The sequence below is a fragment of the Eurosta solidaginis genome, chromosome 4 (assembly GCF_040869045.1).
Source record: "Eurosta solidaginis isolate ZX-2024a chromosome 4, ASM4086904v1, whole genome shotgun sequence".
NCBI classification, from domain to species: domain Eukaryota; kingdom Metazoa; phylum Arthropoda; class Insecta; order Diptera; family Tephritidae; genus Eurosta; species Eurosta solidaginis.
In genome coordinates this window covers 119,486,335-119,508,081 of record NC_090322.1, presented here as the reverse complement: position 1 = coordinate 119,508,081, position 21,747 = coordinate 119,486,335, and the positions used below count along the sequence as shown (strand labels likewise).

At 40.2% G+C, this 21,747-nt stretch overlaps 1 protein-coding gene across 6 annotated transcripts in view; it reads left to right on the top strand.

The window, feature by feature from the left end:
* pigs (pickled eggs) overlaps positions 1 to 21,747 on the top strand; it is a 618,878-nt gene that overhangs the window by 87,355 nt on the left and 509,776 nt on the right. For 2 of the 6 annotated variants that reach the window (XM_067782648.1, XM_067782649.1), the window contains one exon: positions 20,454 to 20,496. The exons of 1 other annotated variant lie outside the window; for it this stretch is intronic. The gene's annotated coding sequence lies outside the window, so the exon portion shown is untranslated. Of the gene's footprint in view, positions 1 to 19,195; positions 19,314 to 20,453; positions 20,497 to 21,747 lie in introns of those variants that run through there. 3 more of the 6 variants (XM_067782650.1, XM_067782651.1, XM_067782654.1) reach the window with 3 other exon arrangements.

The window sequence follows — 21,747 nt, the reverse complement described above, 5'->3', positions numbered from 1 at the left end:
ATTTAGTCAGAACATATGTAATTGAAAAAATGAATTTAACTTAGCAATAGAAAAGAAATTAAAAAAATTATTAGAAATTAGCGTTTTTAGAGCCCTTTTAAAACCAAGGTATCACTGTGATGCATTTGCATGTCGTAAACATAGTTGTGTGGGTTTTTTATTCAACCGTTTTAAAAAATGAAGGTATCACTGTGATGGCGGCCACCGTGGTGTGATGGTAGCGTGCTCCGCCTATCACACCGTATGCCCTGGGTTCAACTCCCGGGCAAAGCAACATCAAAATTTTAGAAATAAGATTTTTCAATTAGAAGAAAATTTTTCTAAGCGGGGTCGCCCCTCGGCAGTGTCTGGCAAGCGCTCCGATTGTATTTATGCCATGAAAATCCTCAGTGAAAACTCATCTGCCTTGCAGATGCCGTTCGGAGTCGGCATAAAACATGTAGGTCCCGTCCGGCCAATTTGTAGGGAAAAATCAAGAGGAGCACGACGCAAATTGGAAGAGAAGCTCGGCCTTAGATCTCTTTGGAGGTTATCGCGCCTTACATTTATTTTATTTTTATCACTGTGACACAATTGCAGATCGTAAAATTGCTTGTGTTGTTTTTTTTAAGCCACCACAAGACACAGCAGGTAGAATTGAAATTACCATTTCATTCTTATTACCTCGTCTCGTAGACTATATATAACGCAACAGTTTTTGTGAATGCATTAAGTCGTTAGTGTGAAGTGCTAATTTCAGATAAAAAAATATTTCAAAAAAAATAATAAGTGAAGTGACCATTCCAAATCAAAAAAGTTTACAATGAATCCACCATCCTCTACACCGCAAGAAGCAACTACATCAACAACTATCGAAAACCCAATGAGTCATATACCCAAGAATGATGTTACTGTTTTTGGTGTGTCTACTGATTTAACTGATCTTAATTTACCAACCCATCTGGATATCTTGAGATATTATTTTTACTTAAGCGAACGTGCTAAAACAGAACAAAAAAAGTTTTCCCATAAATCATTCACTATTCAAGTACAAGATAAGTTGATTGGAATTTGGGAAAAACTTGGTATGGAAATAATGATGAAAAAAAGTGTATTTAATAAATTGAATAAATTGTTTGACAAGTATCAAGAGAAGAAACAACACCCAACAATTTACAGAGTATGTAAAATCTCTGGAAACAATTTTTTACCTGTGAAACTCTTCCGGTAACTTATTGTTATCACTCATTTATTATAATTGTCAACCATTTTAAATTATTTTATTATTATATATTTTCAGGTGGTGGACGGCTTCCAGAAAATTGAGTTGCAAAATATGCCCCCTGCTCCAGAAAAAATTGAATTTTCCACCGATTCGAAGTACTTATACGACATGGCTCATGCAATTTCTAGCGGCGTGGTTCCGGTAGATCTGGCTAACATCAAACCAGGAAAAATTGTACATTCTCGGTGGCTCACCAAGGCCGCTAGATTATTGCGATTATATGTGACAACGGAAAATCCAGATGCAAATTTAAGAATTCTGGTTGAATTTATAATTAAATGTTATGTGCCAATGTACTTCAATATCAAGAATTACAGCTCTGTCGTGTATGGCAGTGCATTATTTTTCAAGCTCATTGGTTGGCCACGATTTATAGAACCTCGTTTACACAAAATTGTCAATCTAGTAATTAAAGATAATTCATATTATGCGCATTCGGAAAATATCTTGTTATCAATGTTGTTTGATGATAGCAAAGAAAAGCGCGACTGTGCCATCAAGAAAATTCTACGCTATCGAACCGATGAGATATAAACTTTAATTGCACAAGTTATACGGCAATGATCAATTTGAATGATATAAATATCGTATTTGAACCACCATTCACGCGAAGCATTCCGTACGATACATTGAAAGAATATTTAAATCAAGATGATCCACCGTTTAATGATCCAAAAATTCCATCGCACATACAAGGAACGGAACGACATGTTTAATTGCTAGCTAGCGTTTGCAAACGGATTATACTGGAAAATGTAGAGGCTGTTATGGCGACGACATTAGAGAGCCGTGCGAAATTCCCCAGACTTGAAAGTAGAAAAGACTTCAAACAATAATTTTTTTTAGTTTCTTTTCTATAACTCACTTACATAAATTTTTTCATTTACATATGTTCTGATTAAATAAATTTCTTAAGAGAAAAAATTGATATTTTTATAAATAAATAATAAATATTATTATAAATAAATAAATAAAAATAAAGAAAAAACATAGCCATTTAGCTGATTTTTTCATGTAAAGTGCAAAACCGGCGATTTGTTGAAATGTTTGTATGGTGAACCCCCAGGGGGTTCCAGGGGGTGTGCCACTGGCATCGGTGGGTCGGGCCTCCAAAGTTGGTGGGGGTCGGTCATACATTTGGACTCGATTGGAGCACTCTAAATGGGTCAAAGTGGGATTTTGCAAAATTTGCCCCTACCGAAAAGTTCGACCCAAATTGGGGGACATCAGAATTCGTTTTAGAGGTATGGTTCCTTCAGCAAAGTTTCTTATTTTGATCCCTAGAATACGATTTTCACAGAGCAATGAGCGATTTTTAAATCGACCCGCCCTAATGTATACATAAAACCAGTGCGCTGTTGCATTTTATAAGAGTTGCCATAGTAAAATTTTATCATCAGTTATTTGTATGCAATATTTTACTTTTGGCAACTCTGTTCGATCGTCATCGTGTTGTGATCACGGTCGTTAAAAACGAGCAATGATCGGCTGATGGTGGTCCGCAAACGCATTGCAAAGGAGTATTGTTAGAGTACTCCAACATGAAGAAAATGGAACCCGTAATCCAACAATTTTTGCAGGGTATTGCATTGCTAGGTATAGGTAAAAAAACTGGTAAAATGCATATGCTCACTGAACTAACCTAAAACAGCTGAACGTGAAAGGAAAATACTTATATAAACTAATGGGACCATCTAGGCCCGGCCGCAGGGGAGGGGGGGTTCGATTTTTGTTTTTCAAAGAGAGTAAAAATTATAAGCAGATAAGAATTTCCCGCCAGGTTTGATTTTGAATATGAAAAAATTTTTGGCATGCTGCGTTTGGTAAAACATTTATATATGGAAGGTTCCATGAGAAAGTGATACTGGTGCGGAGATAATTTTTCTTTTAAAACTGGAGACAGTGTAACATCTTTTATTTCTCTTAAAGTAAAGTGCTGGTTTAACTATTTCAATAAGTTGAAACTAAAGCTGGTTTGAAAGGTTAAGCTGGTTTTGAAAAAGCTGTCAAACAATTTGTGATTTATCATTCGATTGATTAATTGATTAACTCCTCTTTATTTAGTTAAGCTGAGTTAAATACCATTTTATATAAGCCCTATATTCTTATTATTAGATTTATCGAACAGTAATAGCTTTGTCCCACCCGTGACAAGTACGCATAAACAGTTGTTAGAAATGTGCAGGCATTGCTAATTCGCCTTATAATCCCAATAGAGATATAAACTAATTAACGTCCAGTAAAAATTTTAATCAAAACACGACATCGATGAAGTAGGTTTTTTCATGGTCCTTTTATCTGAGTCTAAGCCTTAAAAAGTGAAAATTCTTAAAATTTTCCTTGACTTAAATTTATTAAGGCCATGGAATGATTTCATGATGTGAACCATATTTTTAACCAATGGAATAGTTTTTTATACTCAGCTGAGCAGAGCTCACAGAGTATATTAATTTTGTTCGCATAACGGTACCCCGTAACGGCATAAACTAATCGAGATAGATTTAGACTTCTATATATCAAAATGATCTCGGCGAAAAAAGAAATTCATTTACCCATGTCCGTCCGTCCGTCCGTCTGTCCGTGAACATGATAACTTGAGTAAATTTCTTAATGAAATTTGGTATGTAAGTTCCCGGGCACTCATCTCAGATTGCTATTTAAAATGGACGAAATCGACTATAACCACGCCCACTTTTTCGATTTTTCGATAGCGATAATTCATTACCCGAATAGAAAATTAGTAAAATTTTGGACAGTGGGCGTGGCACCGCCCATTTTTAAAAGAAGGTAATTTAAAAGTTTTGCAAGCTGTGTTATGGCAGCTGAGTATGTAATGTTCGGTTACACCCGAACTTAGCCTTCCTTACTTGCTTACTTTTAATAAGTTCATCAAAGGCTTTTAATACGAACGTGCGCTACCCGTGACACATACATTTAACATTATAGCTCTTAGGTAGGTTGAACTGGCCGGTCCATGAGGACCTCACATAGACTGATTGAGTCCGTAGTGTTACCAGAAGTTTGTTTCAACGACCAAACTGAAAAACCCTATCAAAAATCAGGACCTATGTTATAAAATAACTCCGTCCTCTTGCCAAATACTAGAAGCTTTCTAGGACTTAAGCCACTTGCTGCTTCTAGATCTGATAGCTGTATCACTCTTAATAGCTGGAGTCTTAGCCTGGCAAGTGCAGGGCACGAGCACAGAACGTGCTCGATCGTTTCCTCCTCCAACCCGCACTTCCTACATCTGCTATCACTGACCAAGCCTAATTTAAAGGCAGGTGACGCCACAAGGCAGTGTCCAGTCAAAATACCCGTCATGAGTCTACAGTCTTCTCTTTTTAATGGTAGAAGCAACTGTGTTAGACCTACACATAATCTTCGATACTTTACAGCCCCGCGCTTGAACCCACGCCTTTCCCGCTTGGTCGATCATGTCCACCTCTCGCATTCGCTTAATCTCGCCCAATCTAATTGGGACATCTACGGAGCAAGCTTCAAGGGATGCGCCCTTTTTAGCTAGTTCGTCTGCTTTTTCATTCCCATCTATACCCATATGCCCTGGGACCCAATATAGATGTATGCTTCTCCCTGTCCCGATTCTCTCCAGAGACTCCTTACACTCTAACACGCATTTAGATGCTGTGCTGAGATTATTGCCTTAATTGCTGCTTGACTGTCAATATAAAAGTTAACACGGTTGCAGCTTCTTCCAGGGTTTCTACTGATTTAGTTACAGCTAATATTTCCGCTTGGAAAACGCTACAGTAATCCAGCAGCCTGTAGGATCTGCTTATTTCCGAATCAGCGCAGTATACCGCAGACCCTACCCCTTCCACTACTTTGGAACCATCGGTGTACACATGTATCGCCTCGTCCGCCATTTGCGCACCCTTGCGCCAACCGTCCACCTCTATTGTGGCCTTAAGATCTCCCTCGAAGCGCAGATAGGGAATCATGTAGTCTGTTCGTCTTGTGATTGATGACGCTATACTACTATGGCCATATGGTCGGCGCTCAAGCTGCCCCGAAGCACCGAGCTGGTTGCGGTCGTTAACGCTTTGTTCTTTGCTACCAGGTCTACAGGTGGGATGTGCAGAATGGCATACAGTACAGCCGTCGGGGTTGTTTTCAGGGCTCCCGTAATGCTAAGCATCGACAGTCTGCATACCCCCTCTAATTTTTTGAGGTATGTTGTTTTTTGTGTGGCTTTCCACCAAAGAAGAACTCCATAGTATATAATAGGGCTTACAATCGCTGTAAAACCCCAATGAGAAAGAGAGGGCGATAGGCCCCACGTACACCCCAGCATTCTTTTACATTCATAGAGTGCCGCTGAGGCCTTCTTGACCCTCTCCTCCACGTTGAGCTTCCATGACAGCTTACTGTCTAGGATGATTCCTAGATATTTTGTGCAAGGTTTCTCCTGTAAGGTCACCCCTCCTAACTTAGGCCTGTCCAATTTGGGACCTTGCACCTCTTTGTAAACAAGACCATATCCGTCTTCTCCGCATTGACTTTCAACCCGACATTAGATGCCCAGGTATGAATATCCCGAAACGCCCGATCCATCAAAGAACTAATCGTTAGAAGGCACTTTCCACTTATGACAATTGCAACGTCATCTGCGTAAGCCGTAAGTTTTACGGGTCCCTCATCGAATTTCCTGAGCAGTTGGTTGATGACCAGCGTCCACAGCAGAGGTGATAGCACCCCTCCCTGCGGCGTGCCCCTGTCCACTGATTTCGTGGCCTCGTACAGTCCCCATTGTGATGTAATCTTTCTGCAATTTAACATGCAGCCGATCCATCTGATTAAGGCAGGATGTACTTTAATGTAATTAAGACCATCCATAATCGCCCATTTTGCAACATTATTGAAAGCCCCGGCAATGTTCAAGAAGACTCCTAGAGCATACCCCTTATATTCCAGGGATTTCTCTATGCTTATTACCACCCTATGCAATGCGGTGTCTACCGACTTGCCTTTGGTGTACGCATGCTGTGTTGTGGAGAGCAGCTTTTCATCCACGTTGGACTTTATGTACACATCTATCAGCCTCTCAAAGGTTTTGAGCAGAAATGATGTTAGGCTAATGGGTCTATAGTCTTTGGGATACACGTGACCGATCTTCCCCGCCTTTGGTAGAAAAGCTACACGAGCAGTTCTCCAAAAGTGCGGTACATGATTCAGTCTTATGCACCCATCGAATATTATTTTAAGCCATTCCACGACCGCCCTACTTGGGACTTGTAGCATGGCCGGGAATATACCATCTGGGCCCGGCGATTTAAACTTAGAAAACGTCTTCACTGCCCACTCGATCTTGGTATCGGTCACCAAGCCCGGCACTACTAGCTCCGTGATCGAAGTGTGAGTGATGTCTGCTGGCTCTTCTAAACCGTCCCCCGATGGGAAATGTGTATCGAGAAGCACCTCAAGGGATTCCTCACTATTACGTGACCATTCTCCGTTCTCTTTCTTTATTAGTCCCTGGACTATGTTTCCCTTTGCTAGGGCTTTTTTCAACCGTGCTGTTTCGCTGGAGCACTCTATGTCCGTACAGAAACTTTTCCATGAGTTTCTCTTCGCCCTGGTAATTTCACGCTTGTAGATCCTCAGTAGATCCCTGTACTCGTCCTGACACGCTTCGCTTTCCGCGGTCTTTGCGAGCTTAAACATTTCTTTTACCTGTCTTCTTAGAAGACTTAGCTCATTGCTCCACCATGGCGACTTTGCTTTTCCTCTGAATCTTCTTAGAGGGCAAGCTTTGTTATACGCGGTCATAAGCGTCCTTGTTAGGAATTCATTCGACTCCTGCAGTTCCTCTACATTAGCAACCTCTTTGGGTTGTCCCAGTTTTGTTTCTACATGTTTCTGAAATTTAGTCCAGTTCGTTGACCTAGGGTTTCTAAAGGTTCCTCCCTTCTCTACCCTCTTTAGGGGGATGCTGAAGCTGATATACGCATGGTCGGAGAAGGATGGTCTAGCAAGAACCATCCAATCATACCTTGATATATCACGCTCGGAGCTCAATGTAATATCCAGAACATTGCTGGATGTTGGACCAATGTACATATGTAGGGACATTTCCCCTGTTGGCTATCTGCAAATTGGTTTGCGGGATGTAACAAAACAGAGATTCGCCTCTCTCGTTCGTATCTGCTCCTCCCCACGCATTGTGGTGCGCATTTGCATCTGCGCCTATGACCAACCGCCCTTTGCGCCCTTCCTCCTGTACTAGCCTTTTGCACTCCATCGGTGAAACCTCCGCAGCATGGGCCATGTAGCAGGACGCCAGGATAAATGCCTGCTTATTCTTTTGCTCAACGGCCACCGCTACGAGATCCTCAGTGGTGTTATTAGGCAGCATATATGAATGCAGCTGTTTCCTTACCATTACTACAGCTCGCACCCGTCCTTCCGTTTGCGTGTAGTAAACGCCAACCCGCGCGCGCTAAGTCCAGAAACCTTTCGTCCCGATGAGAGCCACGGATCCTGGATCAGCGCCACGTCAAACGAACCCTCCTCAAAGGTTAGGAGGAGTTCGCTCGACGCCACTTTACTGTGTTGGAGGTTTATCTGTAGGACTCGCAGCACCATTAGGCTGTTTGTCCCCCTCCAGCACCTTCGTCTTGGCGTCGTCGTCCTCCCCTTGCCCTTTTGGTTTAGAGTATTCGAGGCCCCCTTCAGCCTCTCGTGACTGTTGTGCCGGGTGTTCCTCTGTGCGAGTCACAGCACCATTTAACGGTTGGTGCTCTTCTAGCACGTTCGTGGTGACGTCGGGGCCCTCCACCTGTCTTTTTTCTCTTTGGCTTTTGAGGTCCTTTTCGACTTCGCCCACCTCTAGCGTGTTAGGGTTTTTATCCTCGGGACTTTTTTTCCTGAGTCGCATGTAAATTTTGCCAGTGCCTAAGGACGTTTTGCCAAGCTGCGTGTACAAAATACCCTCCGCCTGCTTGTTTATTTGGAAGATGTAGAACTCACCATCCTCGGTAGGCCAGTAGGTACAGCAAGTACCTTCCAATCCTGTGCCGGTAGGTTCGGATTCTGATTCTCCAGAAGTCGCAGTGTATCCTCCGACTTCATCACGCATGGTATCCATACCTTAACTTTTGGTACCGTGGGGATTTGCGCTTTATCCACCACCTCAAACCGCGCGTTCGTGCCTTGCCTTTGGAGGTTTGGAACTACTTCCTCCAGCCACCGCAAGCTCGCGATGTTGTCGCACGCTATCATCTTCACACCATTATACCATCCCCCCGAATCAAAGGTTGGAAGGGGCTTACTTGGTTGTTCCCGCATCATCTTAAGCATTAAGCTAATAAGCTCCCTTTCCACAGATCTCCACCTTTCAGTAGTCATTTGCTACGATCAACCAGCGCCACAGTCAGTGACTGCTTTGCCACATCACTCATCTTCTCGGGGAAAGCAGGAGTCTTAGTGTTATCTCGCTTTGGCACCTCCGAGAAAGCCGGAGTCTTAGCGTTAACTCCCTTTAGCGCCTCCGAGAAAGCCGGAGTCTTAGCGTTATCTTCCTTTGGCTTATCTCCTACTTCCGTAATTGGAACTTCCCTCTGACTCGCAGCTTTCGAGGTAGTTGCTACCTCGCTATTGGAGCCCATCTGTCTTACAGCTTTGGGCCTACTTGTCTTGTCTATGCGACTGCCCTGTCTCGCGGCTCTAGGATCGGGTCCTTTATGCCTCTTGAAAGCAGGCTTGTCGCCTTCCGCCGAACGTTGCCTCTTCATTCTGCCATTCGACACTTCTTCCTCCTCGTACCGGTTGCAGAACCGAGGGTTTCTCGCAGCAAACCTTTTGAATTGCCTTCGACCTACTTCTACCGCTTCATGGGCCCATTCCAAGCGCTCGATCTCCACTTCTGTTGGGTCGACCACTGCTCCCAAGCGTTGTACAATTCTTAGTGCTGCGAGAGAGCTCTTTTACTTCCTCTGCTCCGTACCCTTCTCCACTCTTCTACTCCGTTTTCATTTTGTGCTTCTCCAACACGGAGTTCATTGAATCAGCACTACTATCGCTCCCCGAGTCCGACGCATCGCTTAATTCGTATTTGTCGTCCTTGGATTGCGACTCAGTCCTCCTCTTTACATCGTCCTTATTACAATCAGGTAATGAGTCGTTCATCTTGGTCGTACGACCACCTGCCCGACAAGGCGGGCTCAGTGGTCCAGTATTATATATATATAGCTCTTAAATCATCTATGAAAAATTACTAACTTTTACGCTATTGGATTTCCCAAATGTTCGTATATCTTAAAGTATTTAAACAAAACAAGCTACTTCTATACATTCGCAGAATTTTTGTAGTATATTTCACTAAAGGATAGCGTCTTTTTTATCCCAACAGTGACAGTGATAAAACTTATTATAATTTGTATATATGTACTATGCATACTAAGACATTGTGAGTTTTTTTACATAAAAGTACTGATTTAATGTTAAGTGTCTAATTTTTGACTCATGCCCCTGACTTTTGGCTTGTTGCGAAATCATGCAACGCCGCCAAAGTTGTGTTTTATTGTATCCGTTAGAAAGAACGCTATCTTCGACGACATCGGCTTACTTAGGTCGACAAAATGAACATCTGTGTCCTATCAAGTACTGTCCGATCGAACTCGAATTTTTTCTTCTTTTCTTTAGGTTCAGGCGTGTCCGAAACTAAACCAGGAGGCGGAACTGTTCGCTAACCGAATTTGACCACGCACATCTCATACATACATAAAACGTCACATATGTAAATCAAATCTCAATATATTATTCATGTTGTTAGTTAAATATTGTAACTATTAATGATATTTCGTGTATATCTCAAACAAAATGTGAGTACCAATAGCAAAGACATCGTCAAATTAATTCAATAAAACTGTCACGAAAACTTGTTGGCCGAAACCCGTTGACCATGAGTTAGTGATTCGTTGGCGAGTGTGAGCGTAAACAAGATTATGGCTGATGTTGCGTTGACGTTTTAAATACGTCGTATTTGACGCTAATATGTACATGTTTGTATGTACATATGCTGGTCTACAAATATTCGTTGATATCACTGGTTTACAGCCAAAATGCATCAGAGACGCCATTATGAAATTCCTATCTAAAATCACCCCCTGATTCCGAAAATCAAGGTTATTTTAATTCTATGGTAACGTTTTTGAGATATTTGCGAATAACCGTTTTTCAAAAAAAAAAAAAAAAAAAAAATTGGGTCCACTAAATCATATATATCCCAAGAACGATTTCGAACGCAATTCCAAAACGGCTTGAAGCTTTTAAAAGGTAATACAATTTGCTATAAACTGTGCATACAACACTTTTTGCTAGGCCCTGCAGATTCAAAGATAACGAACAATCATTACGGATTTTTTCAATTTTTTTTGTAAAAATATAAAAAAATTTGTACTTTGTGAGGAAGGATCTCGAAAATTTTTTTTCGACTAATACAAAAGTTATAAGTATTCAAGTAAATATATCCATTTAATACCTAAGTATCCTACTAGTGTTATGTGTGTTAGTATTCGTATATCAGTTATTTAGCCAATACTAACACATATGTACCAGTAGGGTACTTAAGTATTAAATGGATATATTTACTTGAATGCTTATAAATTTTGTATTAGTCCATATATTTTGTTGAATGAAAGCTTTTTTTTTGTAAAATTTTGTTTTTCAAATACTTTAAGTACTGAATATTTGTTTTCTTTGGATATTTCATTTTTGTTCTGTAAAGTATTTGAAAAATAAAATTTCTCCACCTTTTGGGGGGAAATGTCTCAAATCGAACTGAAAACCCGTGCCTAAGGGTGCAGTAATCCGTTACATGCGCAGCTCTTTAAACAGCAAGTTACAGTTATCATGTAAAGTCGAGTTTATGCTATGTAAGACGCCTGAGGCATCGAAAATGAGTTAAGTGTAAGGTAAAAGTGTGAACAAAAGTCAGCTGTTTTGTTAATTTTCGTGCATTCACAATAGATTTTTGCGATTTGCGATTAACCAGCCAATATCAGGCAGTTATCATTCACAGGTAATTTTAATGAAAAGACCTCATGAACCTTAACGCCTATGGACCCTGCTTTTAAACAGAAAGGTATCCTTTAGAAGACGAATTGCTCCAAATAAGATTCGGCAGCTAGATGACAGAGTTTTTCTGGATCGTGTATGGACATTGTCAGGATTCGGGAAGTAGAATTAATGCGGTGTATTCAATTTATTCCAACAACCGATACTTAAAATATTCCGAATTTGTATTTTTATTAATTTTTTTTGCTATTATTCTCCTTAATTTTTTCTTCCCGAAGAAATTGTTTTTACTGAACGAATATCCATTTCCAAAATATATACACCATTTAACAAAGTCTGCAATGTAGGAACTGCAGATGCGTTGTGTTGAACCTGAAAAGTCAACTGACTGAACATTAACTGACTGAAAAGAAAGCCGACCTAATAAACATATCTCTAAAAACGAACTACAAAATAGATATCAGTGAAAAAGGGACAACTCATTGAAACCTTCTATAAGAGTTATATACGGAGGCCAATTTTTACCCTTTTTTTTTGTTTTTTTATTTTTACGGATATGTTTATAAGTTTATTTTGCTCTTAAAATATATAAATCTATTTTTTACTGCCGGCCCTTCATCTCATCCATGGTAAATACTTCTTTAAACATAATTTAAGTACGTAGTCCTAAGCGTTGCCTTTTAATTATGATATCCCAAAGAAAATTCTGACTGTCCTTTGTACAACGCAAGAGTTGTAATCTTCTTCATAGAGAAGTTCGGCATCGCCATCAAAATACTAAAAGAACAACGAACTCAATGAAACCCACTCATGCCGGAAATTGTACATAGAACGTGTTTATTTCAAAAATGAACTAAATGGACACGATGCTAACGTTGATGATGTCTATGAAAATGTGTGTTTTTATACTACCCAATACACATTTTTGTTCTATTTCAATTCATGATAAATTTCTTAACTGTATTCTCAAATCTGGAATGCTACATCTCAAATGCCTCTAAAATAAATGTTGAAATCATTTCCTAATGAAAATGCAGATGTGTGTGCTCTTTGTTCCTTATACTTTTTGAAAAATGTCACACACTCAATCTCATCTGAACCATGATCGAAATATATTGGAATCAAAATGCTCTTTTTAAATGTTTCTTTGCTCGTGCTCAAGATGAAAATAAACGTTTGAGGTTTAGAAAAATGTTTAAAATTTTTAGGATTTTTTTTTTTGTTGTTTATTGGGTCGTAGCTATTTTTGTTTGAAGGTAAATTTGCTGCATATGCGCTGAAGTTTAGTTTAATGGTGCGATCGCGACTAGCAGTCTGTCCGGTTTCTGAATGCGTGCGGAACTATTTGTCGGTATGTTTGCATGAGTATTACTTTAAGTGTACGAAATAAAAATACAAATTGAACCACTAGTAAAGGTAGGATGTGAAGAGGAATTTCATTCATAATTTCCGCCTGAAAAGAGGCACTCCACGAATCTAGGCAAACAATATCATGCGCAAATATAAAACGACGGAATTTGTGCAAATGAAAATTTTGACATACACGGCTCAAAAATACTGCGCAATATTCATTTTTAATGTAGCGCAACAAATGAAACATGTGTTTTAATTGTATAAAAAAGGCACTAATTGTATAAAAACACACTATTTATTTTCCACAGTGCTGGTAATTCACAGTATAAGTGGTAAAACTCGCACCAGAAGCGTTTATTTTCCAAAGTATTTATAATTTTTATATTTTAGTTGCAAGACCAGCTCAACTCATTGCAGCACTGCGCAATATTCATTTTTCAACTAGCGCAACAAATGAAACGTTTTCTAATTGTATAAAAAATTATTATGTATTATTGAATTTGTGTGAATTCCTGTTGCAAGCTAAGATGGTCCTTATGCCTTCGATATTAACATTTTTAAGCAACAATTACTGATGTTATATTATCAGAAACAACGAGTAAATTGTGTAACATTCACCACACACGAGGAAAAAAGCATGTGCAATATTTAGAAAAATGTTTAAAATTTATAGGATTTGTTTTTTTGTTGTTTATTGGGTCGTAGCTATTTTTGTTTGAAGGTAAATTTGCTGCATATGCGCTGAAGTTTAGTTTAATGGTGCGATCGCGACTAGCAGTCTTTCCGGTTTCTGAATGCGTGTGGAACTATTTGTCGGTATGTTTGGATGAGTATTACTTTAGCTGTACGAAATAAAAATACAAATGGAACCACTAGTAAAGGTGGGCTGTGAAGAGGAATTTCATTCATAATTTCCTCCTGAAAAGAGGCACTTCACGAATCTAGGCGAACAAAATAATTTTGTGGCTATCGTTCAACTTTGGATGCGAATAATATAAATTCCACATAAACTCCGTGTGTATATCGTCTTGGCATATAACCGTAATTCATCATACCTCATTCCAATACGGAGGGTGGCTAACTCACTTACATGAGAGCATCAGACTGGGCCACTGAGTTCGATTATTGGCGTCGTACTATACTGAAAAGATAGAAATTAAATTCATTAAAATATTGTGATGGTATATTCCTGCTGGATTCTTGGACACCTAGATATGAATGCCAATCGAGGAAAATAACCAGAGGGATTCTGAAGGGGACATATTCCAAATTTAGATATCTCTGCACTTTCATATATTTACATATGTGTTACATATCCAATTAACGATTTCAATACTTAAGCAAACAGGAACTAACTGAATTCAAAATGAGTCTGAATTTATAAAGCCTCTATTTTCAGTCTAGCTCAACATACTTGGGTTCTACAAATATGCAGTGAATTTGTTGAAAGTTGTCACTACTATCACGGCGTTGGTTGCGATACTCCGGTCGTAACAAAATGGCAAAAGCTTACACACGTTTGGAAGAGGATTAGAGAAACCCCAATGAACGGGCGTGCTTCTTCTGACCCTCAAAAATAAATATGGTGTTAAGAGTAATGACCGCAGCTCTAGGCGAAAACGCTGAAGCTCAATGAAAGAAGGAAATCTGAATAGAACAGGCTTCTAAGTTGGGTAGGGTCTGAAAAAACAATTAGCCTTAATAGTGAACCAGTAGGCAAAAATGTGAAAATTTGCTTATAATATCTACACCTTTTCCAGTTTAAGTTTAGAGAATTACAATTCAAGTTCAGAAAATTTCAATTCAAGTTCAGAATTTCCAATTTAAATTCAGAAATTTACAATTGAAGTTCAAAAATTTGCAATTAAAGTGCAGAATTTCCAATTCAAGTTCAGAAAATTACAATTCAATTTCACAAATTTCACAAATGTATTAATTTAACTTCTTCAGTGCATTGTAGAAGTCAAAGTCTATGGCTTGAAGTAGCTTGCTCTGGTAGTAAGTTGGCTTTGTAATATCAACTAAACAAAACAAAATCATCTCAGGTTTGTGTAGATAGTAGACTAATGTAGATAGGAGTTAAATATACATACATTCATGGGTTTTATCCTTTGCTTATAGTGTTTGTAGGTATCTACTACTCTCAATAACCTTTTTTTTTAAATGGGAATGATTTTTCGCCACAGTAATTTCTTACTCTTGGAGTGTACTTATATTCATATTGCTTTTTTGAATACAGATTTTTATTTAATACGAAACAGCGCAGAAATACTTATGAAATCTGCCAGAAATTGTTATCGTAAACCGGAACAAATTCTCTATTGCCTTAATTTTGGACATTGCAAAGCTATTTTAATACGGAACGATTGCTTTTAGGGACGGTACTAGTTCTAGTTTTGTCCCCTCGCAGTACTTTCAACTGACACTTATAGCATTGTGTGGGAAATAGCAATTGCCCTCTATTGCACATCTTTTGAACTCGCTCCTAACCGGTTCAGTCGTAGGTGGTTCTTAAATAGTCGCAACCCTTTATAAATCCATTGAAATACATATGATGGTATAATTGTGGATACCAACTGCCTGCTCTGCATCCGATTAGCACCAGTTCTAAGTTTGTCATTAAACCTCTGGTGCAAAACTGTCGCTTTGCGTGACTCCCGCCTATATTCGCTGCAGAGCGTGCATTAACATATCTAACCGACACTTCGGATCATCGACCCTCTCCCAAGCGGGTTTGGGGGCTTTGAATATACCCGAGGCAGGTATACCTGTCGTAAGAGGTGACTTAAATACCTAAATATTCAAGGGGTTGTGTAGCGCAACCCATTCAAGGGGTTGCCAGTTGAATTTATGGCTTCTTCAACCCAATTATCAACCTCAGCTACCCGTGGCGAATCGGAGACTCTGGCGACCCCAAGCTCCTCATGCAAGTAGGGGGTGGGCGGGATGACCTAGAATGTTCAATGTTGTCATATTAAATCGTTCTTGAGGTGATCGGACTTGTGTCTTAATAGTGCATGTTACCAGAACGTACAGAATCTATAACCGGCAAAGGACCATCAACATCGATAACACACTCCAAACCTTCGAGGAGTATTTTTATCGCTACAACAACAACAACCAGTGATCTCCATAAGAGCGTGATCAATATGAGAATGTATTTTTTAGTTGCACAAAAAATTATAATATGTTGGCGGCACTGTACTTATCAACAATGCGGCTTCATTTAATAGCAGACGTAAAAAGACTAGGGTGGGGCCGTGTGTAGAAGTCCACGAAAGTGGGGAAAGCTTCTGGCCGCCATTCACCTGGGAATGGCCAGAGCGATTCTTTTGCATGCGGTTCAAGCAGCTCACTACTGCCGGTCGCTTGGGGCCAAGTATCCTCTGAGTAGCCGCTAAACATCCGTTTAGCGGTGAGCTAATATGAGAAGGCGACAACCTGGCTAGGCCACTCTGACATAATCGGTTTAAGGGCTAGGCGGGGGGAGATCTCATCGGCAGCGTCTGTACACCTCTAGGTGCGCCTGCAAGCGGGCGTCTGTCTTGGAGCAAGCGGCTCGCTATATAAACGTGCAAGTCATATTTTCACCCCCGCTGAGGGGGTTGTGCGCTGGGCTTGGGACCCGCCACGTAAAACCATACTCCAATGAAATATAACAATAAGCCTCGGATAAATACACTCTTTATTGATGACGACCATGGCAAACGTTTGAAGGACAATGAATTGAGGGCATGCACCTGGAACGTCCGCTACCTGAATGGGATTGGTGCAGATGCCCGGCTGGTTGATGTCCTCGTCAAAGCAAAATCTGACATCACCGCAATCACAGAAATGCGTTGGACGAAGCAAGGAAGAAAGAAGATCAAAAATTGTGACATATATTGGAGTGGCCATACGAATAAGCGCAGTTTCGGCGTCGGATTCGTGGTGGGAGAGAGACTTTGTCGCCAAGTGCTGGCGTTCACGCCTGTGGACGAGCGTCTCGCCGCTATCCGAATAAAAGCAAATTTTTTTAATATATCATTCATCTGCGCCCATGCGCCGACAGAGGAGAAAGACGATGAGGTGAAAGACACTTTTTATGAACAATTAGAACGCACATACGAGCGCTGCCCCCGTCATGATATAAAAGTAGTGCTTGGCGACTTTAACACCGGGTTGGGCAAAGAAGGTATTTTTGGCCCTACAGTCGGAAAGTTCAGCCTACACAATGAAATTTCTCCTAACGGACTGAGGCTGATTGACTTTGCCGGTGCTCGAAACATGGTCATATCCAGCACGAGGTTCATGCATAAAAAGATACATCAAGCTACATGGCTGTCTCCTGATCGAAATACTCGCAATCAGATCGATCACGTTGTGATAGACGGACGGCATGCCTCCAGTGTTTTAGATGTCCGCATGATCCGAGGACATAACATCGACTCGGACCATTATCTCGTTGCAGCCAAAATACGCACCCGCCTCAGCGCGGCTAAAACCAAGGAACAAAAAACACAAGGAAAGCTAGACGTCGAAAAGCTTCAATCACAACAGACTGCCAATGATTTCGCAACTCGACTCTCACACCTGCTCTCTGAGAGCACAACTCATCCTGAAGGAATACAGGAGCAGTGGGAGCATATCTCCAAAGCACTTCGTACTGCCGCCGAGGAAAAAATTGGTTACCGGCGGCCACAAAAAAACAACTGGTACGATGAAGAATGCCGCGTTGCAACCGAAAGAAAAAACGCTGCCTAGAGGCTACGTTAAAAGCGAGCGCGACAAGAGGAGTGTGTGAACGCTATCGCGAGTTGAAAAGGGAAGCGAGACGCCTTTTCAGGAAGAAAAAAGCAGAAGCAGAAAGGCGTGAGTGCGAGTAGCTTGAGCTGCTAGCCACCAGGAATAACGCCCGAAAATTCTACCAAAAAATACGGCGACAGACGGCAGGTTATAAGACCGGGGCAAACTCCTGTAGGAATGAAAACGGCGACCTTGTAACTGATGTCCAGAGAGTGCTTAGATTATGGAGGGAATACTTCTCTGCTCTCCTAAATGGAGGCATCATTTCACCGCGCAGAGATGAAGAACCCGATCCCGCAATCGACGATGATGGAATATATGTCCCCCGCCCGATTATGACGAAGTTAGAATAGCAATAACAAGATTGAAAAACAACAAGGCCGTGGGCGCTGATGGATCGCCTGCGGAGCTATTCAAGTTCGGCGGCGAGGAGTTGGTAAGGCGCATGCAGCAGCTTCTTAGCAAAATATGGGCGGACGAAAGCATGACCGACGGTTGGAATCTAAGTGTTCTTTGCCCAGTCCACACGAAGGGTGATACTGCAAAATGCACCAACTATCGTGGAATCAGCCTTCTTAATATCGCATATAAGGTCCTTTCAAGTGTATTGTGCGAAAGATTGAAGCCCACCGTGGACCGGCTGATTGGACCTTATCAGTGCGGCTTCAGACCTGGTAAATCTACCATCGACCAGATTTTCACAATGCGCCAAATCTTGGAAAAAACCCGTGAAAAGAGAATCGACACACATCACCTCTTCGTCGACTTTAAAGCCGCTTTCGACAGCCCGAAAAGGAGCTGCCTATATGCCGCTATGTCTGAATTTGGTTTCCCCACAAAACTTATACGGCTGTGCAAAATGACGTTGAGCAACACCATCAGCTCAGTCAGAATTGGGAAGGACCTATCCGAGCCGTTCGAAACTAAACGAGGTTTCAGACAGGGTGACCCCCTATCGTGCGATTTCTTTAATTTGATGCTGGAGAAAATTATACTAGCTGCAGAACTTAACCGCACTGGAAAAATATACTATAAAAGCGTGCAATTATTGGCATATGCTGATGACATTGATATCATCGGCCTAAACACCCGCGATGTTAGTTCTGCTTACTCCAAACTGGAAAAATAAGCGGTAAAGATGGGTTTGATGGTGAATGAGGACAAAACGAAGTACCTGCTGTCATCGAGCAAAGAGTCAGCGCATATACGCCTTGGCAACCACGCTACTGTTGGCAGCCATAATTTCGAAATAGTAAAAGACTTCGTTTATTTGGGAACCAGCATCAACACTAGCAACAACATCAGCACTGAAATCCAGCGAAGAATCAATCTTGCCAATAAATGCTACTTTGGACTAGGTAGGCAATTGAAAAGTAAAGTCCTCTCTCGGCGAACGAAAATCATACTCTACAAGTCACTTATCGTACCCGTCCTGCTATATGGGGCAGAAGCATGGACCATGACAACAGCAGATGAAGCGGCTTTGGGAGTGTTCGAGAGAAAAGTTATTCGAAAGATTTATGGACCTCTACGCGTTGGCGATAGCGAGTACCGAAGAAGATTTAATGATGAGCTGTACGAGCTTTACGAGGACATCAACATAGTCCAGCGAATTAAAATGCAGCGGCTGCGCTGGCTAGGCCATGTTATGCGAATGAAAGATGATGCTCCGGCCAAGAAAGTGTTTCTATCGGAACCCGCCTATGGAAACAGAGGTAGAGGACGGCCCCCACTCCGTTGGAAGGACCATGTGGAAAACGATTTAAACTCCCTTGGTGTGACCAATTGGCGTCGGTTGGCGGAGCGAAGGAGCGACTGGCGCGCCTTGTTGGACGGCCATAACCGTTTAGACGGTTAAGCGCCAATTAAGTAAGTAAGTAAGTAAAAAGACGATGGATGGTGTACGTGCAAGTAAATGACTGTGTCTGCTTTAGGCTCGGTTGTGACCCCATTGAAACGTCACATTTCAACTTTTAGGCTTTTCAAGGACCGATGACAATGAAATAAATTAATAAACCCTTTTGCGTAACTAGGAGAAGTTGAATAGAGGGGTGGCGATGGCCATACACACTTCATATCATCAGATTTAACCTAAATGATCAAGACTCTTAAGGAACTAATAGCAATGCAGCCATTTCATATGACCAAGAACATGGACGGAAGGGGCAGCTTGCGAATGTACATACTTTGCTTGTGGGCGTCAGAGATATAGAAATCGTGTGAAGGTGGGAAAAAAGAAGAAACAGAGAATTAATTTTTGAATTAATATTTCACTGAATTGCTATAGAAAGTCTTTTAGCTCAATTAGGGTTCCAATAGCCCCCTATAAATGTTAAAATATCAAAACTTTACTACATTTAAAGCTTGAGTACGTTCATTGCTCAATAAGTCATTGCGTGTTTTTGTGTTTCTGTTAGTTTCTAACATTTTAAAAGTTTCTAACAATTTATAAACCAAAGATCGGCAAATTTCATTTAAAGTGGTGTTATAATTTCAATGCAAAGCAAAAGCATAAAATTGGCAAAACGTCTTACACTCATTAATTTGAGCATTTATCAGATACACAACTATACACATAAAATTTTATACAGACTATTTTAATTGCCACAACTTTATAAAACGAAAACGGAGTTCTGCTGAAAAATGCGTGTTAGGTATTAGGTTTAACCTCTATTCATACGGGTACGAACAATAGGCAGACAGTGGAAATTAGGCCCAGCGGTTTCAGGGTGTAGCACATAACGAAACGTCTTAGCCTTCCAAGCGAATTTGAAACTTGCTAGTTTTCATTTAGAACAACGCTATGTCCATATGTAAATATACAAATTTAATGTAGTTTTTGTTTAAACATTTGAATACACCGCCATATAGAATTTTACCTGAGGCGTTACTCTTGTATTTTCATTATTAATTATAAATACAATTAAAATAATGCATGCATTCACAAATACATTCATATATATTTATGAAGTAAAATATTTACCTATTTTTTGGTTTCTTATTTTTCATTCAGAACAACAACGGAGACCTTTCGCTTCAAAACTTGCTGTCACTTTGTAAGTTATGAATATGTTATTTATTTTACTAGATAATCAGGGCTGTCATGGAATCCAATTGCTGTCGGAATCGGATTTAAAAACGACAAAATAATTACTTTGGTGTCATGAAATCCAATGTTATCGGTATAATATTCGAATTGGAATTAGTGTCGGTTTTAGGTGTCACAGAATCCGATAATATCGGTTTTGCTATCGGAAACAATCCAGTCAGTTAAATGCTGTTGGATTTAATTTTTTCATAGTTGTATTTCTCTTGCAGTTGAGTATTTTCGAAAAATGTAAGTAAATAAAAGTGTATTTTATAAAAATAAATGTAAATTTACATATATTTTCATTCTTAATAGGGGAAAATATAAAAATTCAATGCAAAACAGTATTTTGACTGAATCTATGGAGAAACATCCAGATATTCCGAAGGGCTTCACAAAGCAAATCATCTAAAATCGTTGACACCGTGCTTCTACCTACACTCATGCTAGAATCCTTGCTAACTGATCTTTGATAGGGTCCTTCAGCTAAAAATCGTAACGTAGCTGCTAGTTGCAGCACTGGCAGAACTTTCGAGCGAGTTACGCATCCTTCAATGGTGTCCAATATCATTCGGAAAGCCTCTTTGCTTATGCGGTAGTATGCAATGTAACTGCAAATACACTATACATATCTAGAAACCCACAGAAACAGTTTATTTACGCTCTCTCTGGAATCTCAAATAGATTGCTGCGATCTCTCCAAAATTTTCCTTTTGACCTTCTAGCAACTTTCTTCTTCCTATAATATAAATGCTACAACTGCTGATGCTATTTTGATGTCAATCAATTTGTTTATTGCTGTTTAAATTCACAAAACAACTATTTTATAAAATTTTGCCAAAAAAATTAACATCAAAATTGCCGGTGCACCGCAAAACAGCTGATTCGAACATCGGTTTTATTTACATTCGAAAGAAGCAAAACCAAGACGGTTTTATGACACCAATTTAAATCAATATTGGTTTGTAATTCCGACAAAACGCAAAACCGACTTGGATTCCATGATAGCCCTGAATAACAAATCCAATAACAACTAACTAATAGCTGTGTTTTTTTTTACATCTATAGACGTTTACGCTTAAACTTCATATGGACTGCTAAGCGTCTAACTTTAAATACACCTCTGAAATTGCTGCGCACAAAATTTGTACTACTAAATTTCAATACACATTATACTCAGATGTAACTGAAATATGTTTCACCTCTAAAAATTGTGTGT